The sequence below is a fragment of the Doryrhamphus excisus genome, chromosome 12, assembly GCF_030265055.1.
Source record: "Doryrhamphus excisus isolate RoL2022-K1 chromosome 12, RoL_Dexc_1.0, whole genome shotgun sequence".
In the NCBI taxonomy this organism is placed as follows: domain Eukaryota; kingdom Metazoa; phylum Chordata; class Actinopteri; order Syngnathiformes; family Syngnathidae; genus Doryrhamphus; species Doryrhamphus excisus.
Window position 1 is genome coordinate 20,798,118 of NC_080477.1, and position 25,791 is coordinate 20,823,908.

Here is a 25,791-nt window from a genome sequence, read left to right on the forward strand (position 1 = left end):
ACCAGGGTTCAACCTTATCACCTTAGGTAGAAAAAAACACAAGGCCAAAAATGCATAATTAGGTAGAAAAAAACATACATAAGTCGCACTGGAGTATAAGTCGCACACGGTCAAAAATGCTTAATTAGGTAGAAAAAAAACATACATAAGTCGCACTGGAGTATAAATCGCACAAGGCCAAAAATGCATAATTTGGTAGAAGAAAACATACATAAGTCGACCTGGAGTATAAGTCGCACAAGGCCAAAAATGCATAACTAGGTAGAAAAAAACATACATAAGTCGACCTGGAGTATAAGTCGCACAAGGCCAAAAATGCACAATTAGGTAGAAAAAAACATACATAAGTCGCACTGGAGTATAAGTCGCACAAGGCCAAAAATGCATAATTGGGTAGAAAAAAACATACATAAGTCGCATTGGAGTATAAGTCGCACAAGTTCAAAAATACATAATTAGGTAGAAAAAAACATACATAAGTCGCACTGGAGTATAAGTCGCACAAGGCAAAAAATGCATAATTAGGTAGAAAAAAACATACATAAGTCGCACTGGAGTATAAGTCGCACAAGGCCAAAAATGCCTAATTAGGTAGAAAAAACATACATAAGTCGCACTGGAGTATAAGTCGCACAAGGCCAAAAATGCATAATTAGGTAGGAAAAAAACATACATAAGTCCCACTGGAGTATAAATCGCACAAGGCCAAAAATGCATAATTAGGTAGAAAAAAACATACATAAGTCGCACTGGAGTATAAAACGCACAAGACCAAAAATGCATAATTCGGTAGGAAAAAAACATACATACTAAGTCGCACTGGAGTATAAGTCGCACAAGGTCAAAAATGCATAATTAGGTACAACAAAACATACATAAGTCGAACTGAAGTATAAGTCGCACAAGGCCAAAAATGCATAATTAGGTAGAAAAAAACATACATAAGTCGCTCTGGAGTATAAGTAAGACAAAAAGTGTGACTTATAGTCGGGAAAATATGGTAACTTTCATCAATTCAAATCAAAAACGACACATGAAATATGACCTCAGACTGTTTTGTCAAAGACGGTTCCTTTTTCTCCACCTCTTTATTGACTTAGCTCGCATGATGATATTGAATATGCGGGCAATTTCCCTGAATTATATATTTGTCTCTCCTGTGCACAAACAATCCCGATGGTGTTTTTTCCCCGGAGCTTTGACCTCACACAGACTCATACACGCCAGAATCAAAGTTCACCAAGCTCGCCTTTTGATTTCTCAGAAGTGCTTTCCCTTTTTGTCCGTGTTATTATTCCCACCATGTTTTTTTTCCCAGCCTTGCCAACATATGTTTCTCAACTGACACGACCCTCTTTTTAATCCATCGGTCACTTTAAGATGTGGATTTATTAATCCAGCTGGTGTTTTTGATGAATCTAAACCCCATCCTCCCTCATTGTTCCATATTCCCTCCCTCCTTCTTAACCTTGACTCCTATCAAAGATGTTTACCACAACAGCGGCTGCTATCGTTTGAAAGGAGATGATTAGACTATGCGGCACATTTAGCGCTTCAGTATGCCGAGGAAAACCAGTACGAGGAACTTCATGTGCGAATATGAAACGGTACAAGAATATTCTGTTTCCAACATATGTGGAATAAGCACAAGGCTCAGTATCACAGTATTCCTTTCCCCTGCTTATATTAATACCATTATTTAAGGATTTCTATGGAATACCACTTCCTGATATTGTGTATTCTTGAATTTATTCCTTTGACAACAGTGTCTGATATCATTAATTTCTACGTTCATTTCTTATTTAATGAGTACCACAGTGTCTGATATCCTTTACTCCTCAATTATTTCCCATAAATACAATATCTGATATCATTCACTCCACAAATTATCCGATGATTTATTATATATATATATACATAGTATATACATTTATTTTATTTTATTTTATTTTATTTTATTTTATTTTATTTTATTTTATTTTATTTTATTTTATTTTATTTTATTTTATTTTATTTTATTTTATTTTATTTTATTTTATTTTATTTTATTTTATTTTATTTTAAGGAATACCATGCGTTCTGATATTAATTATTCCTGAATATACATTTAATTTGTCCAATCATGTCTGATATCATTCATCATTTATTTCATGAGCACCACAGTGTTTGATAGCATTCATTCATATGTTCATTAATTTATTTTCATATGTTCATTATTCATTTTTATTTTAATGAATAACCAATGTCTGATATAATTTATTCCCAAATTCATTCATTCATTTAATGGGTCCAACTGTACTTGATATAATTTATTCCTGAAATTCATCCATTCATGTATTATTTAATGATAACACATTGTCTGATATCATGTAGTATGCCTGTATCCATTCATTTCATGAGTACAACAGTATCTGATATCATTTATTCCTGTATTTATTCATTTAAAAAGTACAACAGTGTCTGATATCATTTATTCCTCTACTCATTCATTTCATGACTACAACAGTGTCTGATATCATTTATTCCTGTATTCATTCATTTCATGAGTACAACGATGTCTGATATCATTATTCCTGTATTCATTCATTTCATGAGTACAGCAGTGTCTGATATCATTTATTCCTGTATTCATACATTTCATGAGTACAACAGTGTCTGATATCATTTATTCCTGTATTCATACATTTCATGAGTACAGCAGTGTCTGATATCATTTATCCTGTATTCATTCATTTCATGTGTAACACATTGTCTGGTATCATTTATTCCTGTATTCATATATTTAATGAGTACAAAAGTATCTGATATCATTTATTCCTGTATTAATTCATTTCATGAGTACAACAATGTCTGATATCATTTATTGCTGTATTCATTGATTTCATGAGTACAACAGTGTCTGATATCATTTATGCCCGTATTCTTTCCTTTAATAATACAACCGTGTCTGATATCATTTATTCCTGTATTCATACATTTCATGAGTACAAAAGTATCTGATATCATTTATTCCTGTATTCATTCATTTCATGAGTACAACAGTGTCTGATATCATTTATTCCTGTATTCATACATTTCATGAGTACAAAAGTATCTGATATCATTTATTCCTGTATTCATTAATTTCATGAGTACAACCGTGTCTGATATCATTTATTCTTTTATTAATTCATTTCATGAGTACAACAGTATCTGATATCATTTATTCCTATATTCATACATTTCATGAGTACAACAATATCTGATATCATTATTCCTAATGGCATCAATTCATGTATCATTTAATGAGTAACACAGCATATAGTTTGAATGGATATTACTGTCTATATTGACCACGCAGTGTCCAATGTTATATATATACTTCGAATATTCTCTATTTATTAGTTTTTAAGGAATACCACATATCATTTACTCTATTACTTTATGTGTTTACTGACTCATGTCAGTTTGACCAATTGAATATTAACCAGCTGTAAACATGTTGTGTCATCCAAATAAAATAAACTTTTTGTCCCATTTTCTGCCTCTTAAGTAATAACTCAGACGTAGGAGATTATGAAAAGACGTCTCCTTCCAGACAAGTCGGACATGGAGGAAAGAGGACGGGGTTGGGGGTTTGGCGGGGGGGGGGGGTCATGGCGAGCCGAAGAATCCCCCCCACCCCATCCACTCATGCCCCCACTGATCACAACAGGGGATTAATTATGTCAGCATAATAAGTACAAATGGTGATCTGACGGTGGAATTAGCCCCCTGAGCAGAGGCTGCTGCGACAGAGAGGAAGAGTGGGTGGTAATGGAGGACAAGGACTGTGGGGGTGTGGGGGTGTGGGGGTCGATTGTCCCAATTTGTCCCAGTCTGTCTGTCTGTCTGGTGGTCCTTGTATCTGTTATGATTTGCATGTCCGCCAGTCGAGGAAGCAGCGGGATGCAGAAGATGGAGCCAAGGGAGTCCGAGTCGGTGCCAAAAAATTAGGTACCGTATCATAAATTGACTTTTGTGTATTTAATAGGAAGCCTTTGGGAGAATGTTAGCAAAACATGACCCCGATGAACTTTCCGGCACATTTTTCCCGTCTTAATGGGCTTGAAGATGTCTAAGCGTTGGATGTGTTTCTGCTTCACATCCAGGTCATGTTGCCCTCGCTGCGAGCCCAGAGGCAACATGACCATCAGCAGCAGCAGCAGCAGCAAAGAGCATACAATCTGTGTTCATCCTCAGCCTCCCTGTTGTCGTTGTTGTAATAGTTGTTGTCTCAGCTGGCTCTTTGCCCTCAGCACTTCCCTTGACCACTTCTCCCTCCCTCTTTCCCTCTCTCTCTCTCTCTCTGTAACTTTGTCAATGCCACACACTCTCTGTGCAAAAATGCAAACAAACAGTTGAAGTTGAGCATGCAGGGAGGGGGGGGGGGGCTGAAAGGGCTCTCGGGCTGCTCGCTGCTCACTTGCAAGTTCATAGTTCTCGTTAACTAGTTTGAAGTTTCACACGGTATAAATATGAATCGTTATTTTTCAGGCCCTGCAAACAAAAGCCACAACAAATGATAGTGTTGTTTCATGCAATGAAATCAATTAGCAAACACTGAGCTACATGTCCGGAAGTCCTCGGGAGCGCTTGGGAGTGGCCGTTGGCGTAAATTAAACAGACTGTTTTTGGGTTGGAATCAAAAACACAGTTGAAATACTGCATATAGAAGTGCGGAATCTGGAAGATCTAGAAAGCTTTCTGAATCAGAATCAGAGTCAGATTCAGAATCAGATTCAGAATCAGAATCAGAATCAGAGTCAGTCAGATTCAGATTCAGAATCAGAATCAGAATCAGAATCAGAATCAGAATCAGAATCAGAATCAGAATCATTTAATCACAGTTGAAATACTGCATATAGAAGTGCGTAATCTGGAAGATGTAGAAAGCTTTCTGAATCAGAATCAGATTCAGAATCAGATTCAGAATCAGAATCAGAATCAGAATCAGATTCAGATTCAGATTCAGATTCAGATTCAGATTCAGATTCAGAATCAGAATCAGAATCAGATTCAGAATCAATTTCAGAATCAGATTCAGATTCAGATTCAGATTCAGAATCAGAGTCAGTCAGAGTCAGAATCAGAATCAGAATCAGAATCAGAATCAGATTCAGATTCAGATTCAGATTCAGATTCAGATTCAGGATCAGGATCAGAATCATTGTAAATTAAACAGACTGTTTGAATTGGAACAAAAACACAGTTGAAATACTCCATATAGAAATGCGGAATCTGGAAAATCTAGAAAGCTTTCTGAATCAGGATCAGAGTCAGGATCAGAGTCAGAATCATATTCAGATTCCGATTCAGAATCAGAATCAGAATCAGAATCAGAATCAGAATCAGAATCAGTCAGAGTCAGAATCATATTCAGATTCAGAATCAGAATCAGAATCAGAATCAGAATCATTGTAGTGCAGACCTGCCAACGTGTACACATTTCTAGTACTCAACATGCAATTTGACTCTTGAATACAGTTGTATGCTCTCCATTTTGTTGCATTTTCTTTATTTATTTGCATTCTGTCCCTTGGGGGGGCATGATAGGAAAAAACCCACTGATGTAAACAAACATTCTTACATCACCAGTGTGTTTGACCCCCTACACCCCCTAAACACACATGAGCGTGCGGGGGGGTGTCTTGTTTACAATATGTAAATAGCAGTCTGTCTATGAAGCTTATAGAGAAGCCTGATCTAGATAATGATTCTTCTCATGGCAGAGGGGATGCGGATCACGGATGAGGAGTGTTCCCGTCATATCGTAAATCCCTCCTCCGTGATGAGCCCTCCTTCTATGACTTATGGAGGACTCTCGTAAAAGGCAGGCTGGCGGCGCTGTCAATTTTCATATTTCATCATCTCTTATATCGGAGTGGAGGTGCCGGAGTGGAGTTACGTCTCGTTAAAGAGCCTCCCAAATGAATTAGTCAGATGGACTCCATTGTTATACGATAAAGGAGAAGTCTTTTTGTCACAGAAACAGCAAAAGAGTGTGAGGTAGTTAGGGTTCTTTTAAAATGGCTACCTCGAAAGCTCGCTGAAGTGAGGTTGTGTGTGATACGATGAGTTCTCGGTTCAAAGTTTTGTGCAATTTTTTCATCGGGGATGTGTGTAACTTGGGCCTTTTTTAGGGTGGCTGAAGCCCCCTTAAAATGTTCTTAAGTCCCCCTAAATAATTTGATATTTTTTATTGATTTTTTTTTTTGCAAAAAAATCTCATATAAAATCTCATATGAAAAATTTCATATAATAGGGCAAAAGCAGGCTAATAAGATTTTAGGGGTTTTAGGGCTGAATCCCCCCTAAAATGTTCTTAAGCCCCCTTTAATAATTTGAGATTTTTTTTATTGATTTTTTTAATTGATTTGTTTTACAAAAAAAACTTATATAAAATCTCATATAAAAATTTCATATGATAGGGCAAAAGCAGGCTAATAAGATTTTAGGGGTTTTAGTGCTGAATCCCCCTAAAATGTTCTTAAGCCCCCCTAAATAATTTGATATTTTTATAGATTTTTTTTTTAACAAAAAAATCTCATATAAAATCTCGTAAAAAATTCATACAATAAGGCAAAAGCAGGCTTTACGATTTTAAACCTTTTTTGGGCTGAATACCCCTTAAAATGTTCTTAAGCCCCCTAAATAATTTGATATTTTTTATTGATTTTTTTTACATTTCTTTATTGATTTTTTTTCAAAAAAATCTCATACAAAATCTCATATAAAAATATCACATAATAGGGAAAAGCAGGCTAATAAGATTTTAGGGGTTTTAGGGCTGAATCCCCTCTAAAATGTTTTTAAATTTTGTGTATTTTTTATTGAGTTTTTTTTTTTAGAAAAAAAAATCTCATAAAATCTCATATAAAAATTTCAGCTAATAGGGGCTAATAAGATTTTAGGGGTTTTAGGGCTGAATCCCACCTAAAATTTTCTTAAGCCCCTCTAAATAATTTGATTTTTTTTTTTTTTAGATTTTGTTTTTTTTTTACAAAAAAAAATTCTGACAAATTTCACATAATAGGGCAAAAGCAGGCTAATAAGCAAGACAATAAGCTGGCTAATACTAGCCTACTACTACTACTACTACTACCACTAGTAGTAGTAGTAATAATCAGAAGAAGAATAATGATGATAGTTATAATAATAGGCTAATTAATAATATAATAATGATTATTATATCATTGATGACTGTCCACTGGACAGAATGGTTGCAGCGCTTGCAGCAGCGGTTTTGCAGTGTAGATTGTGTGTACTTTACTTTACTTTACTTTTATTTAATGGTGGCCTAAAACAATTGAGTATCTCTACTAAATCTGTACAAAAGTGGGAACGTTATTTCCCAGTTCTTGTTCCTATTTTTTTTTTTTAATGTCTACTACATTCATTCATATACTGTGCATCTCGAAAAACATATCCCAAAGGTGAGATGCATCCTACTAGCGTGTCGCCTTCACTGAAGCCTTGGTCAAATGGAACTCGGGAGGTTTTATCTCATAATGTTGACATTTTAGCTCATAATTATGACTTAGAATCAGGATATTTTTTTTTTCCTGTGGCGGAAACAGGCTTCCTTAAGTTCCACAAAGTATTTACAACCATCCGCAGTCACCCTTTGGCTTCAGGGAGGTCTTTATTGTGAAGAATAACAGGCCCTATTTGTTTATTTGTGCTTTTTTTTTTTACAGCTCTCTCCCTCCTCCATTCATAGCCCAATTTCTATGCCTCCTCACAACAACAGTGGCATTATTAAGCCATGATGCACTCTGACTCAGCCGGCTACCCCCGAACGCCCCGCCCTCCAAGGTGAGTCAGGCCCCCGAGTGTCACTTACTGGAACTCTCCCGGGCCAAAACACAATGGAGACCTCATGGAAATACGCGAGCGCCTAATGTGCACGTAAAGCATTGACTGACTCATTGAATGTAACTTTATGATATTTGAATAGCTGACAAGATGGTGGAGTGTGTGTGTGTGTGTGTGTGTGTGTGTGTGTGTGTGCAGCTCACACCAGGTGCTCCTTTGAAGCCATTAACGACATGGATGACAATAACACATTCATCTTCTGGGGCTGTCATGGCATTCATCAGTGAAGGAGGCCGATGAATGCACACGCACGATGAGGTGATGTCAGCTCGGCTAGTGGCTGCACACGAACACAACACCAACATGCAATTAAAATGCATTTCAATGCAATGCTGAAACATTGAGTCATGTTTTTTTTTGTGTGTATGTAGCTTTTTTCTTTCCTTTATAACCCAGTGAATCATCTGAAATTGAACCACTCGTAATTTGAGCAACTTATTTTAGGTCAAATATTTTGAGTTGACAAAATTGTCCGGGGCACCATAACATATGTATATTTAACACACAATATTTTAATGCTTAAAATTTTTGAATTATTTGTCTAATTTTATGTGTAAACCTGTTATACTATCAGCTGTATGTTCTTATGTCCCGTTTTTTTCAGGAGCACTTTAAACATCACACCACATAAAACTATGTAATTTAATTTGACAGTTTTTTGTTGTTTTTTTTACTAAATAAGACATCCAACGGGTTGCACGGTGGTCGAGTGGTTAGCGCGCAGACCTCACAGTTCAGAGAGCTGAGTTCAATCCCACCCTCAGCCGACGAGTACTCCGGTTTCCTCCCACATTCCAAAAAACATGCTAGGTTAATTAGCGACTCCAAATTGTCCATAGGTATGAATGTGAGTGTGAATGGTTGTTTGTCTATATGTGCCCTGTGATTGGCTGGCCACCAGTCCAGGGTGTACCCCGCCTCTTGCCTGAAGACAGCTGGGATAGGCTCCAGCAACCCCTGCGACCCTCGTGAGGATAAGCGGTAGAAAATTAATGAATGAATAACAACTGCTTGTTGACGTTTGCCTTGTTTTCAACGACTGAATGTCTTGATTCAACACACCATGCACACTCGCACATTTAGGCAATTTCCAGATGCACTTTGCATTTTTGTCTTTGTTTTATTTGTATGTGTTATTTTAATTGAACAAGGCTGCGCGGCGGTCGAGTGGTTTGCGAGTAGGCCATGCAGCGAGGAGACCTGAGTTCAATTCCACCCACCGGCATCTCTGTATGGCCCTCGTGTGGATAAGCGTTTGAAAATGAGTCTGAAAGGATACATCCATTTTTTTGTGGACGCTCCAAATGCTTCTTGGAGATGCGTTGACAAAGACGCGTATTGTGTTTGGGGCGAGAGCAACAACAGCACACACTGCATGTAAGGCCACTTCCTCTTATTGACGCTCTTGGCAAGTCTAATATTTACAAAAATGTTATGCCTTGACAACCCTCAATTAAACCTGTCATAACAAAGCCCATCCGAAAGCGAGACAGGAAGGAAGGGAAGCTGGCTCGGGGATGATGTCATTTGGAGAGAAAAAAAAAATGTAAACAGCTGTTCTTGGATCATGCGTGAAGGAACGTCAGAAGTGTGTACTCGGGCTGTTTGTTCAGGCTGCACGGCGGTCGAGTGGTTAGCATGCAATTAAAATTAAAATTAAAATTAAAATTAAAATTAAAATTAAAATTAAAATTAAAATTAAAATTAAAATTAAAATTAAAATTAAAATTAAAATTAAAATTAAAATTAAAATTAAAATTAAAATTAAAATTAATACAATAAATAATTAATAATTAACAAAAAATTAACAATTAATAATACAATTAATTTTTTTAACTTAAACTATATTAGGAAAGCAGGAAGTGAACAAATGTAACAGTTACTGATTGTAAAAGTACCAGATGGAGGGGTAGGATTTAATAAACTTTGCTTCTTCCTACTTCTTTTGGACATGTGGAACTGGGAACTGATTATGGGATGCGCTCAATTGTAATCTGATGCATGTTCAAATGAAATAAAACCATTACCATTATCAAATTAAAATTAAAATTAAAATTAAAATTAAAATTAAAATTAAAATTAAAATTAAAATTAAAATTAAAATTAAAATTAAAATTAAAATTAAAATTAAAATTAAAATTAAAATTAAAATTAAAATTATTAATTTTAAAAATACAAATAAATAAACTATATTTGGAAAGCAGCCAAAGCCATAAAAAAAGCCATAGCATTTCAGTATGTGGAATCAAACTATGGAATGGATTGAGTAAGACCCTCAAACAATGCACAATGATGAGCCAATTCAAGAAACAATACAAGGTCATATCACCTCTTACTTTGGTACATGACAAAAAATTAAAATTAAAATTAAAATTAAAATTAAAATTAAAATTAAAATTAAAATTAAAATTAAAATTAAAATTAAAATTAAAATTAAAATTAAAATTCATTTTTTTAAAGTTTTTTTTAAGTTTTTTTTTACTTAAACTATACTATGAAAGCAGGAAGTGAACAAATGTAACAGTTACTGATTGTAAAAGTACCAGATGGAGGGGTAGGATTTAATAAGCTTTGCTTCTTCCTACTCCTTTTGGACATGTGGAACTGGGAACTGATTATGGGATGCACTCAATTGTAATCTGATGCATGTTCAAATGAAATAAAACCATTACCATTACCAAAACCGGATCAGGAATACAAGTATCATCCCATTCCTGATGCTGACATTTTGCACAACTCCATTAGAGAATCCCATCTCTTATGAACTAACATTTGTCTTCAGCTATCAATCCATCCCCACCTTTGAAGTGGATCCACTTTGGAAGCACTCCCTGAAACGGAACGCTAGGGGGGCGGGGGAGGAATGGCGATACATGTCTGAATTATAGCGATACATGTCTGAATTATGACGACGATGCCGTAAGCGAGTAAGCTCCCCGAAGCCAAGAAGTGCTTCCTGTAAATGGATCTATAGTCAGTCAGAGGTGAAGCCAAAACAAGCCTGACCGTGTGCACCGTGCGCCGCCCGGGTCAGCCTGTCTGTTTGATTTTTGGGAGTCTAGACCTCCGGACGCTGTGTTAGCAAAGGGGGCGGGGCCATATGGACGTTGTAAATTACAAGGCAGGTTTGAAACATGTGTATTTGAGTACTGACTCGTTATCAGTGGGATCTGACCTACATTATAGTACCATTTTTTAAAAGGCTAGTGATTTTAAAATAAATATTTCTACAGCATACTGGGTACTTGATTGCCCATGCTGTACTGGCTTGTTTCAAGTTTTTCAATGTATTATTCTAATATTTAGTCGTCATATTTTCTGCTGCCATTTTATTTCTGCTAATTTGGTTGCAGTTTGATGTACAACAACATTATAATACACATTTTCTTAAACCTCATTATTATTTCACATTAGTATCGCCATGTTATTAAATCATTTTTATGTGGAAATAGGAGTAAAAAACTTAAACATAGTAAATAGTGTGCATATAAATATGTATTTTATTATTGAATATTATTTAAAAAATGTATTAAATTTGACACTTGAGAATGTATTTAAAAGAAACAACTATAAAATGAAAAATAAATGTAGTATTGTATTTAATGTAAGTGTTAATGAAATCATTTATACAGTATAATAAATGCACTATGTATATAAATTAGTGAAAATGTCTACATTACATAATACATTATGTATATTGTAATATAATCTATTATTATTATTATTATTATTATTCATTTTCAGTTTGCAACTGCTGCACAGGAAGCTAAATAGCTAGTCAACAAGAGTTGTGCCTTCTTTTCATTCATTCATTCATTCATTTTGTACCGCTTATCATCATGAGGGTCGCGGGGGTGCTGGAGCCTATCCCAGCTGTCTTCGTGTGAGAGGCGGGGTACACCCTGGACTAGTGGCCAGCCAATCACACATTATTTTAATTTTAATTTTAATTTTAATTTTAATTTTAATTTTATTTTTATTTTTATTTTTATTTTTATTTTTATTTTTATTTTTATTTTTATTTTTATTTTTATTTTTATTTTTATTTTTATTTTTATTTTTATTTTTATTTTTATTTTTATTTTTATTTTTATTTTTATTTTTATTTCGTTGTTGTTATTATTATCATTATTATTCATTCATTCATTTTCTACCGCTTTTCCTCACAAGGGTCGCGGGGGTTGCTGGAGCCTATCCCAGCTGTCTTCGGGCGAGAGGTGGGGTACACCCTGGACTGGTCGCCAGCCAATCACAGATCATTATGATGATGATTATTATTATTATTATTATTATTATGTAACACATACAGTGTACTATGCATGCCACTCATGAACGCTACTGTAGTTCATGTGATGATTTTCACTTTGCACCCCCCCACACCATCTAACAAGGACTTTGGGGGGAGTTAGCGTGCAAACAGTCACCCCAACCGTCTGATTCCCAAATATGATTCAGCGCGGAGATGACGAGTGGGGCGGGGGTCGGGGGAGGGGGGCACCTTAAATGGCATTTAGCGGGGCCTGGCATGGCGGTAATTGCCAATGTCAGTAAAAGTGCTTGGGAGAACATTCCAGCGGGATTATCGCCCTTAGTAACCTGGACAGACAGACGGGGGGGGGGGGTTGTCTCTCTGGGGAGCACAAAGAACTTGTCTCCATATCATAAACCTGCTCTGTCCCCATCTTCTTCTTCTTCTCAATGCAGGGAGGGGGGAATTGGAGGCTAACATCCTAGTGTGGCGATGTATGTATATATTGGATGAGTCGGGAAGGGTGGGGGGGGCATTTCTCCTCCTGCCCCGTCTTGTCTGCCACTGTTGTGGGTGCATCATATAAAAGAAGATATACAAGCCATTCACATGCAAATGCTGAGGGTGATTTAGAAAAGGAGGTGTTGGAGGTGGGGGGGGTTAGAAAAGGGAAATGTGCTATTGAAAGCCAATGGAGGGAAGAAGGAGGGAGGGGAGGGGGGGGGGGGCGGCTGAAACAGAGAGACATTTGTGTAATCTGGCTTTATGTATCACCACTTGTGAATAATAACATGAAAAAAGGGACTTACCTCATCTGCCGGCGAGAGCCAAGGCGTAAATAAAAAGGCGGCCCAACAATGGAATTACTATTACGCTCAAGCCAGATCAGCGCCATTCTTTGCAGCCGCTGGCAAGAAGATTAATGTTTTGTTAAATATCAGTGTGGGAGCTTGTGAAGAAGACGAGGGAGGAGGAAGGGTTGCTTACCGGGCCCTCCAAACGCAGTCAGCCCCCTGCATGTGTAATTATGGTTCTGTTGCTACGGATGCATCCCACACGCTGCCCTTCCTAAGTGGCGCTCCACAGGGTTGTTATGGTATCGCTTGCATGTATTTGTCCAGAGGATTATGGGTAATGTTGCGTGGCCTCAGAGTTATATACACAAAACTACTACAATATTTTTTTTAGCAGAAGTGGGAGAAAGTCCCACTTAAAGTCAAGTCTCAAGTCGAGACCAGGGGCGTCACTATAGGTTCTGAGGACAGGGGGGGCTTAGCCCCCTGGAGATGCACAGGATATAAATGAATGTAATAGACATTAAAAAAAATCAAAAAATCAAAAAAAAACAAATAAGGAACAATAATTCATTCAATGGTAATGGTTTTATATTATTATTATTTATTTTTTACCTTTATTTACCCAGGCAAGCAATTTAAGAACACATTCTTATTTACAAATGCAGCCTGAACAAAATGTCATGATTTCATTTGAACATGCATCAGATTCCAATTGTGCATCCCATAATAAGTTCACAGTTCCACATGTCCAAAAGGAGTAGGAAGAAGCAAAGCTTATTAAATCCTACCCCTCCATCTGGTACTTTTACAATCAGTAACTGTTGCATTTGTTCACTTCCTGCTTTCCTAATATAGTTTAAGTAAAAAAAATAATTTTAATTTTAATTTTAATTTTAATTTTAATTTTAATTTTAATTTTAATTTTAATTTTAATTTTAATTTTAATTTTAATTTTAATTTTAATTTTAATTTTAATTTTAATTTTAATTTTAATTTTAATTTTAATTTTAATTTTAATTTTACAATCAGTAACTGTTACATTTGTTCACTTCCTGCTTTCCTAATAAATGTTAAAATTTTAATTTTAATTTTAATTTTAATTTTAATTTTAATTTTAATTTTAATTTTAATTTTAATTTTAATTTTAATTTTAATTTTAATTTTAATTTTAATTTTAATTTTAATTTTAATTTTAATTTTAATTTTAATTTTAATTTTTACAATCAGTAACTGTTATATTTGTTCACTTCCTGCTTTCCTAATAAATGTTAATGTTTTAATTTTAAATGTTCTTAATTAAATTTTTTATTTTATTTTTTTTAAATTTTTTGTCACGTACCAAAGTAAAAGGTGATATGAGCATCCAATGCCATAATGGGTACCATAGTAAGTGTCAATATAGTGATATATATAGCACATCATGACTGGTTCAAGACTCTTCATCCTTGTATCCTAATTTTAATTTTAATTTTAATTTTAATTTTAATTTTAATTTTAATTTTAATTTTAATTTTAATTTTAATTTTAATTTTAATTTTAATTTTAATTTTAATTTTAATTTTAATTTTAATTTTAATTTTAATTTTAATTTTAATTTTAATTTTAATTTTAATTTTAATCATGACTGATTTAGTAGAGATACTCAATTGTTTTAGACCACCATTCTAAAAAAAAATGAATACAAAATATCAAATTATTTAAGGGGGCTTAAGAAAATTTCAGGGGGACTTAAGAAAATTTTATGGGGGGATGAAGCCCCCCTAAAAAGGCCTAATGATGCCACTGGTTGAGAATAAAATTTTTTAAGGTGATTCATTTAAACACCTTAATGTTACGTAGTGTTTTGTAGAATACATTGAGCTCTTTTGCTGCCCAAAACAGCAGCACCCAGAATGAAATTATACAATTCAGATGATATGGAAGAGTTGCCTGCAGATATGCCTGTGTCTTTTTTAAATTCCAGTTCCAGTCCTGTCATTTTCTTCTTGTAAAACAGAAAAAAAACACATATCGTAGAGAATACCCCCCCCCCCCCCCCCCCTCATTGTGTGTGTGTGTGTGTGAGAGACCAGACAGCCTGCCCCCCCCCCCCCCATGTTACACAGGGCGGGTTGTTTTAACCACAATATTACACCGCATCATAAATCTTAAGACCCCTGTAGCATGTAGGTCTTATGGTCTGTGATCTGGCCTGATAGGCATGTCTGGACACAACCGCCCCCCCCCCCCTTTCTCTCGGGCCTCTGTTGCGTGCACCAATAGGTAAAAGGTCACCGGGGTGTTCTCAAGGGGGGGTTGCATGACAGTAGTCTGACAAGCTTGTTGGCTAAAGGAATGGGTGACAGGGAGGGCACCGACGCCAGGTGACAAGGTGACAGAAAAGTGACCAGGTGAGGAAGGAGGTGAGTGACGGCGTCTTTCTCTCTCGTCCTTTCGCCTCTTCTCTTTCGCCGTCATCCTTTCGCTAAGCATTCCGACCTCGCTCGCTGTCACAAACTTTGACGGTCCTCGGGTTGAGTGCCGCCGGCGTCCGCAAACATGGCAGCCGAATGCTTGTCATGGGAACATCGTGTCATGGAACGCAGCCTAACATGCATATGAGCGAGTCGCCGGCGGTGCATTCGAGACCGCTGGGAAGTCGGAAATATCTCACAGGTATTGCAACTTAACTTAAGTAAATAACATGGTTCATGACACCAATAATCAATATTTTTATTATAGAAAATGTAGAATAGAAAATGTAGATTGTATTTAAATTATTTAGTTTCCCCAAGCACTGATTTTTTTGTGTAAAAAATACTGATAATATTAATTTTAATTTACTAATATAATTTAGAAATAATATGTAATGAAATAAATTAAATATAGTAATCTAAAAATAATTTAAAAATAAATTAAATTAAATACAATTTAATTTACTAGTATAATTAATTAAAAAAACGAATTATATGACATAACCATTTGACTATCTTTATCATATTATATTTTGGTAAATACAATTATTTGGTTTTCCCCAAGTACTGACTTTTCTTTGTTCTTGTTGTAAAAAAATACTGATAATATAAATTTTAATTTTGAAAAAGAATGGAAAAATATGTAAGAAAATATATTAAAATAAACAATAAATACAATAATAATAATAATAATAATAATACAATCAATTAATTAAATAATAGAAAAATCTTATCAATATAAGTATTGTATTCATAGTATTTATAAAAATAATTGAAATGTATCATTCAAAGTATAATAATACATTGTAAATTGTATTTGAATAATTTATAAATAATATATAAAATAATTAATAAATAATATACAAAATAATAAAATATATTAAAATAAAAACCAATAAATACAAAAAATAAATACAATAAAAACAATAAAATAATAATGCAATTAATTAATTAAAAATGAGAAAAATCTTATAAATATATAGGTATTGTATTTATAGTATTTATAAAAATAATTGAAATTTATCATTCAAAGTACAATAATAAACAAATAATAAATAATACATTAATACAAATAATAAAAAATAAAAAATGTAATATAAAATAATAAAAAATAAATGTACATACAAAAAAGGATACCATTATACTAAACTATAAATACAGGTAGAGCAATTGTAATAAAATGCCCTTTATCTTAGTGCAAAAAGGTGGCTTGCATTCGTGCACACAAGCAGTCCAATGCCCTCCCATATGCCACCGGCGGCTCACGTGCGTCTTCTCCCTCTATCCTGACTCACAGGCGTGACGCGGTGAGCCTGCCTAGCTGGAGGTGGGGAGGCGAGCCAGTCGAAGAGGAAATGAAAGGTACTCCCCTCATTTCATACACCAGCAATCTCCCACTGACTCAGCAACCATGCATTAGCGTCCACATGCCAGTTTTTGACCATCTTGGGTCATAAGTCGACTTGTTATTATTAAGCCTGCATGACTGGTTCAAACGGTGATGGAGGCACAATAGCAGCACTCCCCTGAGCGGGTTAATAAGTATTCAGATGCTTTTTAGCTTCTATTGCTGCTCTTTGGGCCTTCAAAGCAGCGCAGTTCCATCACAGTCTGTCACGCTGGGCTTTTGTTATTTTTTCTAAACACGGCCATGTTTCTTTTTTTTTTAGCTTTTTTTACAATACCAGCGTATGACTTTATATGAGCATGAATGACAGCCATTATTATTCATTCATTCATTTTCTACCGCTTTTCCTCACAAGGGTTGCGGGGGGTGCTGGAGCCTATCCCAGCTGTCTTCAGGCGAGAGGCGGGGTACACCCTGGACTGGTCACCATTGATGTCTTCATTCATTCATTCATTTTCTCCCGCTTATCCTCACAAGGGCCATACAGAGATGCCCGTGGGTGGAATCGAACTCAGGTCTCCTAGCTGCATGGCCTACTCGCTAACCACTCGATCGCCGCGCAGCCTTGTTCAATTAAAATAAACACATACAAATAAAACAAAGACCAAAAATGCAAAGTGCATCTGGAAATTGCCTATAAATGTGCGAGTGTGCATGGTGTGTTGAATAAAGACATTCAGTAGCTGAAAACAAGGCAAACGTCAACAAGCAGTTGTTAAGCAAGTTATTCATTCATTCATTTTCTCCCGCTTATCCTCACAAGGGCCATACAGAGATGCCCGTGGGTGGAATCGAACTCAGGTCTCCTCGCTGCATGGCCTACTCGCTAACCACTCAATCGCCCGCCGCGCAGCCTTGTTCAATTAAAATAAACACACACAAATAAAACAAAGACCAAAAATGCAAAGTGCATCTGGAAATTGCCTAATTGTGCGAGTGTGCATGGTGTGTTGAATAAAGACATTCAGTTGCTGAAAACAAGGCAAACGTCAACAAGCAGTTGTTAAGCAATTCATTCATTTTCTACCGCTTTTCCTCACGAGGGTCGTGGGGGTTGCTGGAGCCTATCCCAGCTGTCTTCAGGCAAGAGGCGGGGTACACCCTGGACTGGTGGCCAGCCAATCACAGGGCACATATAGACAAACAACCATTCACACTCACATTCATACCTATGGACAATTTGGAGTCGCTAATTAACCTAGCATGTTTTTGGAATGTGGGAGGAAACCGGAGTACCCGGAGAAAACCCACGCATGCACGGGGAGAACATGCAAACTCCACACAGAGATGGCCGAGGGTGGAATTGAACTCGGGTCTACTAGCTGTGGGGCATGTGCTAGTCATAATAATATTAACCATAATAAATTTATGACATGTAGTTATGACAGAGATCAACATTAACTAAACACTATTATTTATTTTATAGATTATTAAGCATTAAGAATTTGCAGGTATGAATTATTAATACGTTAATGTGTTATCTAATTTTAATATTAAATATATTTGGGGAAAAAATCATAATAAATATTGCAATAAATATTTAAACTTTAAAAAATTTAATAAATTGAGTTATATATATATATATATATATATACATTTTTTTTGTTATGCAAATTTGGACTGCATCATTTAAATGTCAATGACAGCCATTATTTTAAGTCACATAGGAAAATGTCTTGCTACACTTTGGCCGAGATTGTTGCATTTTTAGGCAAAAAATTGCCACAGAGAAGCAGGCATAATTGCCAAAAATATTGGGACACATACCACTACACGTGAAATGTTGTGAAAATGTAAAAAATATGGAGTTTGTAACTTTTTGGATTGACTTTTTACTGTACTTATCACCGCTTTCCTATGTCATAACAAGGTCTCGGTGGCATAAGATGATGACTGTTTGATGACAGTACCAGCGTGAGTGACGTAAGACATTAGTGTCAAACACGCTCCTTTTCGCCCGACGCTGGCGTCGGTTTCCAATTGAGGCGCAGCAGCCTGCTGAGAACACCTGTCTGTGCGATGGAGCGGCCAAAAAAGCATCCAAAAAGAGTCCAAAAGAACAATATCTGAATATATAATCGCCGTGAATCATATGGTCATGTGATCTGCCCTCTGTCTGTCACGTCCAATCGTCTTCAAAACAAGAGACGGAAAAAATTCCAAAGCTGGTAGGTCACCGTCTTTGTTTGCTCGTGGCAGACAGAAAAAGGTAACAGTCTCTGTTTATATAATTTTATAGCTTTTATGTCAGGCACCGAGAAGGGAAAAACAACATTTGCCGGCATGTTAGCGAGGTGATTTATGTCCTGTTTGGACAAGTATGAACAATCTGTCTTTCACGCCGCGACTCTTATTTCCTTCAGAAATATCGCCGTTGTAACCTCGTCTGAATTTCGACATTTTATGTGTTGATTTAAGTCATTTAAAACCCTTCAAGCCTTTAATACACATTTACAGTGATATGAAAAAAGTATATGAACCTTCTGTCATTGTTTGCATGCTATCCTCATTAAAATATGAAAACCTATAAATGTTCGGGTGGTTTTACTTAAAGAAGATACTGTATTTTCATCTGTGTGAACCTTCTATCATTGTTTGCATGCTATCCTTATTAAAATATGAAAACCTATAAATGTTCGGGCGGTTTTAGTTAAAGAAGATACTGTATTTTCATCTGTGTGAACCTTCCGTCATTGTTTGCATGCTATCCTCATTAAAATATGAAAACCTATGAATGTTCGGGTGGTTTTAGTTAAAGCAGATACTGTATTTTCATCTGTGTGAATCTTCTGTCATTGTTTGCATGCTATCATTAAAATATGAAAACCTATAAATGTTCGGGTAGTTTTAGTTAAATCAGATACTGTATTTTCATCTGTGTGAACCTTCTGTCATTGTTTGCATGCTATCCTCATTAAAATATGAAAACCTATAAATGTTCGGGTGGTTTTAGTTAAAGCAGATACTGTATTTTCATCCGTGTGAACCTTCTGTCATTGTTTGCGTGCTATCCTCATTAAAATATGAAAACCTATCAATGTTCGGGCGGTTTTAGTTAAAGCAGATACTGTATTTTCATCTGTGTGAATCTTCTGTAATTGTTTGCGTGCTATCTTTATTAAAATATGAAAACCTATAAATGTTCGTGTGGTTTTAGTTAAAGCAGATACTGTATTTTCATCTGTGTGAACCTTCTGTCGTTGTTTGCATGCTATCCTCATCAAAATATGAAAACCTATAAATGTTCAGGTGGTTTTAGTTAAAGCAGATACCTTATTATCATCTGTGTGAATCTTCTGTCATTGTTTGCATGTTATCCTCATTAAAATATGAAAACCTATCAATGTTCGGGCGGTTTTAGTTAAAGAAGATACTGTATTATCATCTGTGTGAATCTTCCGTCATTGTTTGCATGTTATCATCATTAAAATATGAAAACCTATAAATGTTCGTGTGGTTTTAGTTAAAGAAGATACTGTATTTTCATCTGTGTGAACCTTCTATCATTGTTTGCATGCTATCATTAAAATATGAAAACCTATAAATGTTCAGGTGGTTTTAGTTAAAGAGACTGTATTGTCATCTGTGTGAACCTTCTGTCATTGTTTGCATGCTATCCTCATTAAAATATGAAAACCTATAAATGTTCGGGCGGTTTTAGTTAAAGCAGATACTGTATTTTCATCTGTGTGATTTTGACAAATATCAGATCACATTTGATTGTGATTTTATGCAGAAATGTGAGAAATTCCAAAAGGTTCAGATACTTTTTCATACCACTGTATGACCATAGCTTAACATTCACTTGTCTTGCATATTATTTTGCCCGCGTATGAGACACCACGCAATTACTTATCCGCATTTTGTCGAGAGCGTCGCCATCATTCCCACAACCTAATACACGAGCACGGCCTCAAATTACAGGCTTTGAGTTACACCCTGTGAGAACTTATTTATTGTGGCACCTTCTCTTTCTGTGCCCGTGTCAGTCGACTACAAAACCTAATTAGTGCTTTCAGCTCGACGTCCTATTAGCTGCAACCCGATACTCGGATCGGAGAGGAAAAAAATAATTATGACACCCCCCCCCCCCCCTTCCCTCTATAAATCACTGGTTATGTCTGGGGCCTTTTCAGTGGAAATATGATTTCCCACTACAAATTGTCCGACCTGTTTTTTGTCCTCCAACACATAATTAAAGTGGTTGGTGTGTGAGGGAGGAAGTCATTTTGTTCAAAGGCTTTTAAAGGAAGCGGCGGAGGGGTCGTGTCTTTCTGCTTGTTTGGGGAGCAGCTAGCGGCAAATCTGGACACGGATCAGGAACAACACGTCCAAGGGAGCGCATATATTACTTCAAGAAAAACTGCACTTTTGGGGTATTTTGTCCATCATTCACAATCCTGATGTGACCCTGCTGAAAAAACAGCATGGACCAGCTACCAGCATGACCGGCATAGGCTACCATACGTTGTGTTTTCCTGCTGGTAGCTGGTCGTCCAGACCAGCGTAGACCAGCAAAAACATATGCTGGTCATACCAGCTAACCACACCTAGCATCAAAAGTCACCATTTGAGTGCCTCTTCTCTCAACAAGTGAGGAAGTGGTTATTTTTCTTTTGTTTGGTGCAAATAAACAGGCCCCAAGCGCAATTAGTACTGGTAGAACTGAAAGTTTTGGTGGTAAAATTGAATATTGCTCCAAACATTTTGGGCAATTTTCTATTTAATTCTTATGATGTGTTTATGTATGAAAAATTAAAGTTATAAAACTGAGTTTTTTTTCCCAAGGATCATATTTCTGCTCCCGGTGGATTTAAAGCGTCTACTTGAGAGTCGACAGGTGAGATCCAAGCGTTGGTAGCTCTGTCCCCGTGTGACTGGCCAGCTCGCTATAACGGTGCCATCTGCTCAAAGATAAGTAGGCAGTGTTGGCTCTTGAGGAAGCGCAGCTTTTAATGCTGTTTATTGTTGCAGTGGATGGCCTGATAATCTCCTGCATACTCATAATCCCCTAAAAGCGCCAGACATTAACTTATAGTCTCTTGTTTATCTTTGCCCTTCCGACCACGGCAAGGTCGAGTCAGTCGTGACACCTCCGTCCGATGCTACCATCACCGGGCGTATATCCTATGCCAAATTCGTGGGTGTTTCTGAATGTCTTCCAGGGGTCATAGGGCAAATTGTGCGGTAATCTGCTAATCCAATTGGCTGGGGCGTATTCACATGATGTGCCATCCTGTGTGTGGACGCACTGATATGCAGACAGAAGCACGCACACTTGCTGTCCATACCCCTTCAGGGCCTGCAGAAGATTAGTGAAGGTGACTCCTGAGGGGGGGGCGGGATTCCAGGGCATAATTGGCACAAATCATAAACCAATTAAAAGTACGACATGCTTAAAGAACAGCCTTCTATTAAGTCGGAGTGATGGGATCAGCTAGGATGTCCATGCACGCTTCCTATACTGCATCTCAGTGGTTCCCAAACCAAAGAAATATTGAACATAATTCATTGGTTCATTCATTTTATGGCAACTATAGCGGCAATTTGTACCTGAGAAGTTACGTGATGCACCCGAACGCACCATTTTTGAGAAAAAGCTAGGTAGTACTAACGGCAGCTTGCTAGTTTTCATCCTGCTTTTTGATTATGAAGTGTCTGTCCATGGTGTCCCAATTCTAAAAGAACCACTACCCCCCCTTCTTGATAGTGTCCTCAACCCCCTGATATTCCACAGTGTTGGAGGAGACTAATTGACACTGATTCTGTGAGTTTGGCTCCTCAGAACAATATGCGTTCAAAAGAGTAATTCATTTGCATCACCGTTTGCACCATTGCAAACAAAAAAAGTCAGACCTTTCAGTCACTCTGTTCGTATCACAACACACTCTCACCTGTTCATTGTTGATGGCATGCAAAGATCTTAATCCGCTGTGGAACACCTGCCTAAACAAGACGTTCTAAACATGCAAATTTGCATGGCTTAAGGTTGACCTATTATGCTTTTTTTCCACTTTTATGACCTATAAATGTAGTTTGAATGTAGTATTCTTGTGTTAAATGATACCAAAGTTTCACATAACGAGTTTTTCGCATTTGGAAAGAAGTTTGGAAAGGCTCAAAACGTTCGGTTTCAGAGGGCGTTGCAAAACTGTTCCTTTGTGATGTCACAGAGGAGAGGGCTTCCTTATGGGCGTGGCTGTAAACAAACAACATGGCTGACAGCTCGGTGTGATGCTGGAATTTACACTACTGGGTTTTGTGTGTTTGTAGCTTTAATGCTAATGAGTTGTGTTTGAAATACAGAAATGTAACATCGAGCTAAAGTGCTAACAACGCAGTTTTCTGACCTATAAATGTAGTTTGAATGTAGTATTCCTGTGTTAAACGATACCAAAGTTTCACATAACGAGGTTTTCGCATTTGGAAAGAAGTTTGGAAAGGCTCAAAACGTTCGGTTTCAGAGGGCGTTGCAAAACTGTTCCTTTGTGATGTCACAGAGGAGAGAGCTTCCTTATATGGGCGTGGCAGTAAACAAACAACATGGCTGACAGCTCGGTGTGATGCTGGAATTTACACTACTGGGTTTTGTGTGTTTGTAGCTTTATTTGAAACACAGAAATGTAACATCGAGGGGTACAACACAAATGTTAGCAACACTAGCATAGCTAAAGTGCTAACAACGCAGTTTTCTGACCTATAAATGTAGTTTGAATGTAGTATTCTTGTGTTAAACGATACCAAAGTTTCACATAACAAGTTTTTTGCATTTGGAAAGAAGTTTAGTATGGCTCAAAACGTTCGGTTTCAGAGGGCGTTGCAAAACTGTTCCTTTGTGATGTCACAGAGGAGAGGGCTTCCTTATATGGGCGTGGCTGTAAACAAACAACATGGCTGACAGCTCGGTGTGATGCTGGATTTTACACTACTGGGTTTTGTGTGTTTGTAGCTTTAATGCTAATGAGCTGTGTTTGAAATACAGAAATGTAACATCGAGGGGTACGACACAAATGTTAGCAACACTAGCATAGCTAAAGTGCTAACAATGCAGTTTTCTGACCTATAAATGTAGTTTGAATGTAGTATTTTTGCATTAAATGATACCAAAGTTTCACATAACGAGGTTTTCGCATTTAGAAAGAAGTTTGGAATATCTCAAAACGCTCGGTTTCAGAGGGCGTTGCAAAACTGTTCCTTTGTGATGTCACAGACGAGAGGGTTTCCTTATGGGCATGGCTATATTAGCAACACTTGCATAGCTAAAGTGCTAACAACGCAGTCACATTTTAACAGCAACTCCATGCTAGGATAGGCTATTTGCTGAAGAAAAAAACAAATGACAAATGACGAATTATTGACAGAGCTTTGTTTTAAGATGTGTAGCGAAGCCTGTCATTGTTTGGGGTTTTTTAGCAACACTAGGATAGCTAAAGTGCTAACAACGCAGTTTTCTGACCTATAAGTGTAGTTTCAATGTAGTATTTTTAAGTTTGGAATGGCTCAAAACGTTCCGTTTCAGAGGGCGTTATTAAAACTGGAGCTTTGTGATGTCACACATAGGCGGGCTTCCTTATATGGGCGTGATACGCACTCTGCCCTCTCCTAAGCTTTGATTCAGTGTTTACTTTGGTAGAAATGTCTCTCCCAGGAAGTGTTTTTTCGGGTGTAATGGAAAACTATTTTTGTTTACAATTCCTAATGACGTATCATGGTTGGAGTTCCTGACTCCCGACCAGCAAAAGAAAAATATCTTAATCTGTCAACGGCATTTAACTTGCTATAGTACTCAAGGACACTTCACGAACGACATGTAACGGTTATGAGAGAGTCTACCTAATAATCCCCTTAGCCCACCCGGCTACTAGCAATCCATGTATGAAAGCGGAAAAGGACATGTGGTTCCCATGCAAACAAACTCCCGAGATAACAACCCCATTGTTGGGCGTGTGTGTGTCTGTGTGTGTGTGTGTCGCCCTGCGCAAAAAAGGGACTGGATCCCATTTCCCAGGCCGGAGCAGTACCCCCGAGGGCGGTGTGTGGGGATACTGAACTAATTGCAGGATATTGGTGCTGGCTTGATTAGAGGAGGACTCGGAATGCCTGGTCTGTGATGTAAGCAGACCAAGGTGAGACTTAATGACGGATGCATTTTTCTTTCTTGTAACGCCTGGAGAGGACGTCTGTAAATGGCAGGGAAACGGGGCCCGCGGCTCTGTGACGACCGGGGGAGTTTCCTGTATGTCCTCAGAGGATGTTGCCGAGTGCTTGTGGGCTTTGAAATCTGTTGAATTAACCGCGTGGGACGTTGGTGATGTGTAGTTCTGCAAGCCGTGGATACCTAGTAGTAGATAGTAGTAGTAGTCAATATCTCGGAATGGCATTTTTTAGCTTGGCCTACTTACTCACCACTTTCAATGGCTTTGTGCACAAATAATGTATTTTATTTTGTGGTTAGTTTAACATGCCAATGGGTTCATTTCATGCATTAATATAAATTTTATAGTTTTGTAATTTAATCAATTTTTAGTAATTTTTAATAAATTTTTAGTAATTTTTAGTAATTTTTAGTAATTTTTTTTTAGTAATTTTCAGTAATTTTTAGTAATTTTTAGTAATTAGTAATTTAGTAATTTTAGTTTTGTAATTTTATAGTTTTATTACCCAAAGGTTGAACACAACATCAACATCAGCCCCATTGGAACTAATGGAAAAGCAAATAATATGTTCAAGGGTGGGGCTGCACGGTGGGGACATCTGGGACATCCTAATGGGGGGGGGGGGGGGGTGTTCAAAATACTTTGGAAATTATGCAAGCATACATGTGATATAGTTCTTCAAAGTTGTAGAATCATTAGAAGAAAAACTAAATAAAATTAAAATACATTAAAAATCATCCTAATAAATACAGAAGTTCTAAACCAAACTAAAACGAAACTAAAAGCGACACAAGCATAATGCAAATGCGATTGGTCACATATGTTACGGTAA

General features: G+C 36.7%; 2 long non-coding RNA genes across 2 annotated transcripts; one reads left to right on the forward strand and one right to left on the reverse strand.

Moving 5' to 3' along the window:
• Positions 1-3,848: 3,848 nt before the first annotated feature.
• LOC131139836 (uncharacterized) lies at positions 3,849-8,197 on the forward strand. Its single transcript, XR_009132309.1, has 3 exons — positions 3,849-3,975; positions 7,719-7,836; positions 8,035-8,197. It is a non-coding gene; the product is annotated as an uncharacterized LOC131139836 (long non-coding RNA).
• Positions 5,126-13,220, reverse strand: LOC131139837 (uncharacterized). Its single transcript, XR_009132310.1, has 3 exons — positions 13,133-13,220; positions 12,955-13,052; positions 5,126-8,176 (listed from the first exon to the last, which is right to left on the reverse strand). It is a non-coding gene; the product is annotated as an uncharacterized LOC131139837 (long non-coding RNA).
• Positions 13,221-25,791: the final 12,571 nt, after the last annotated feature.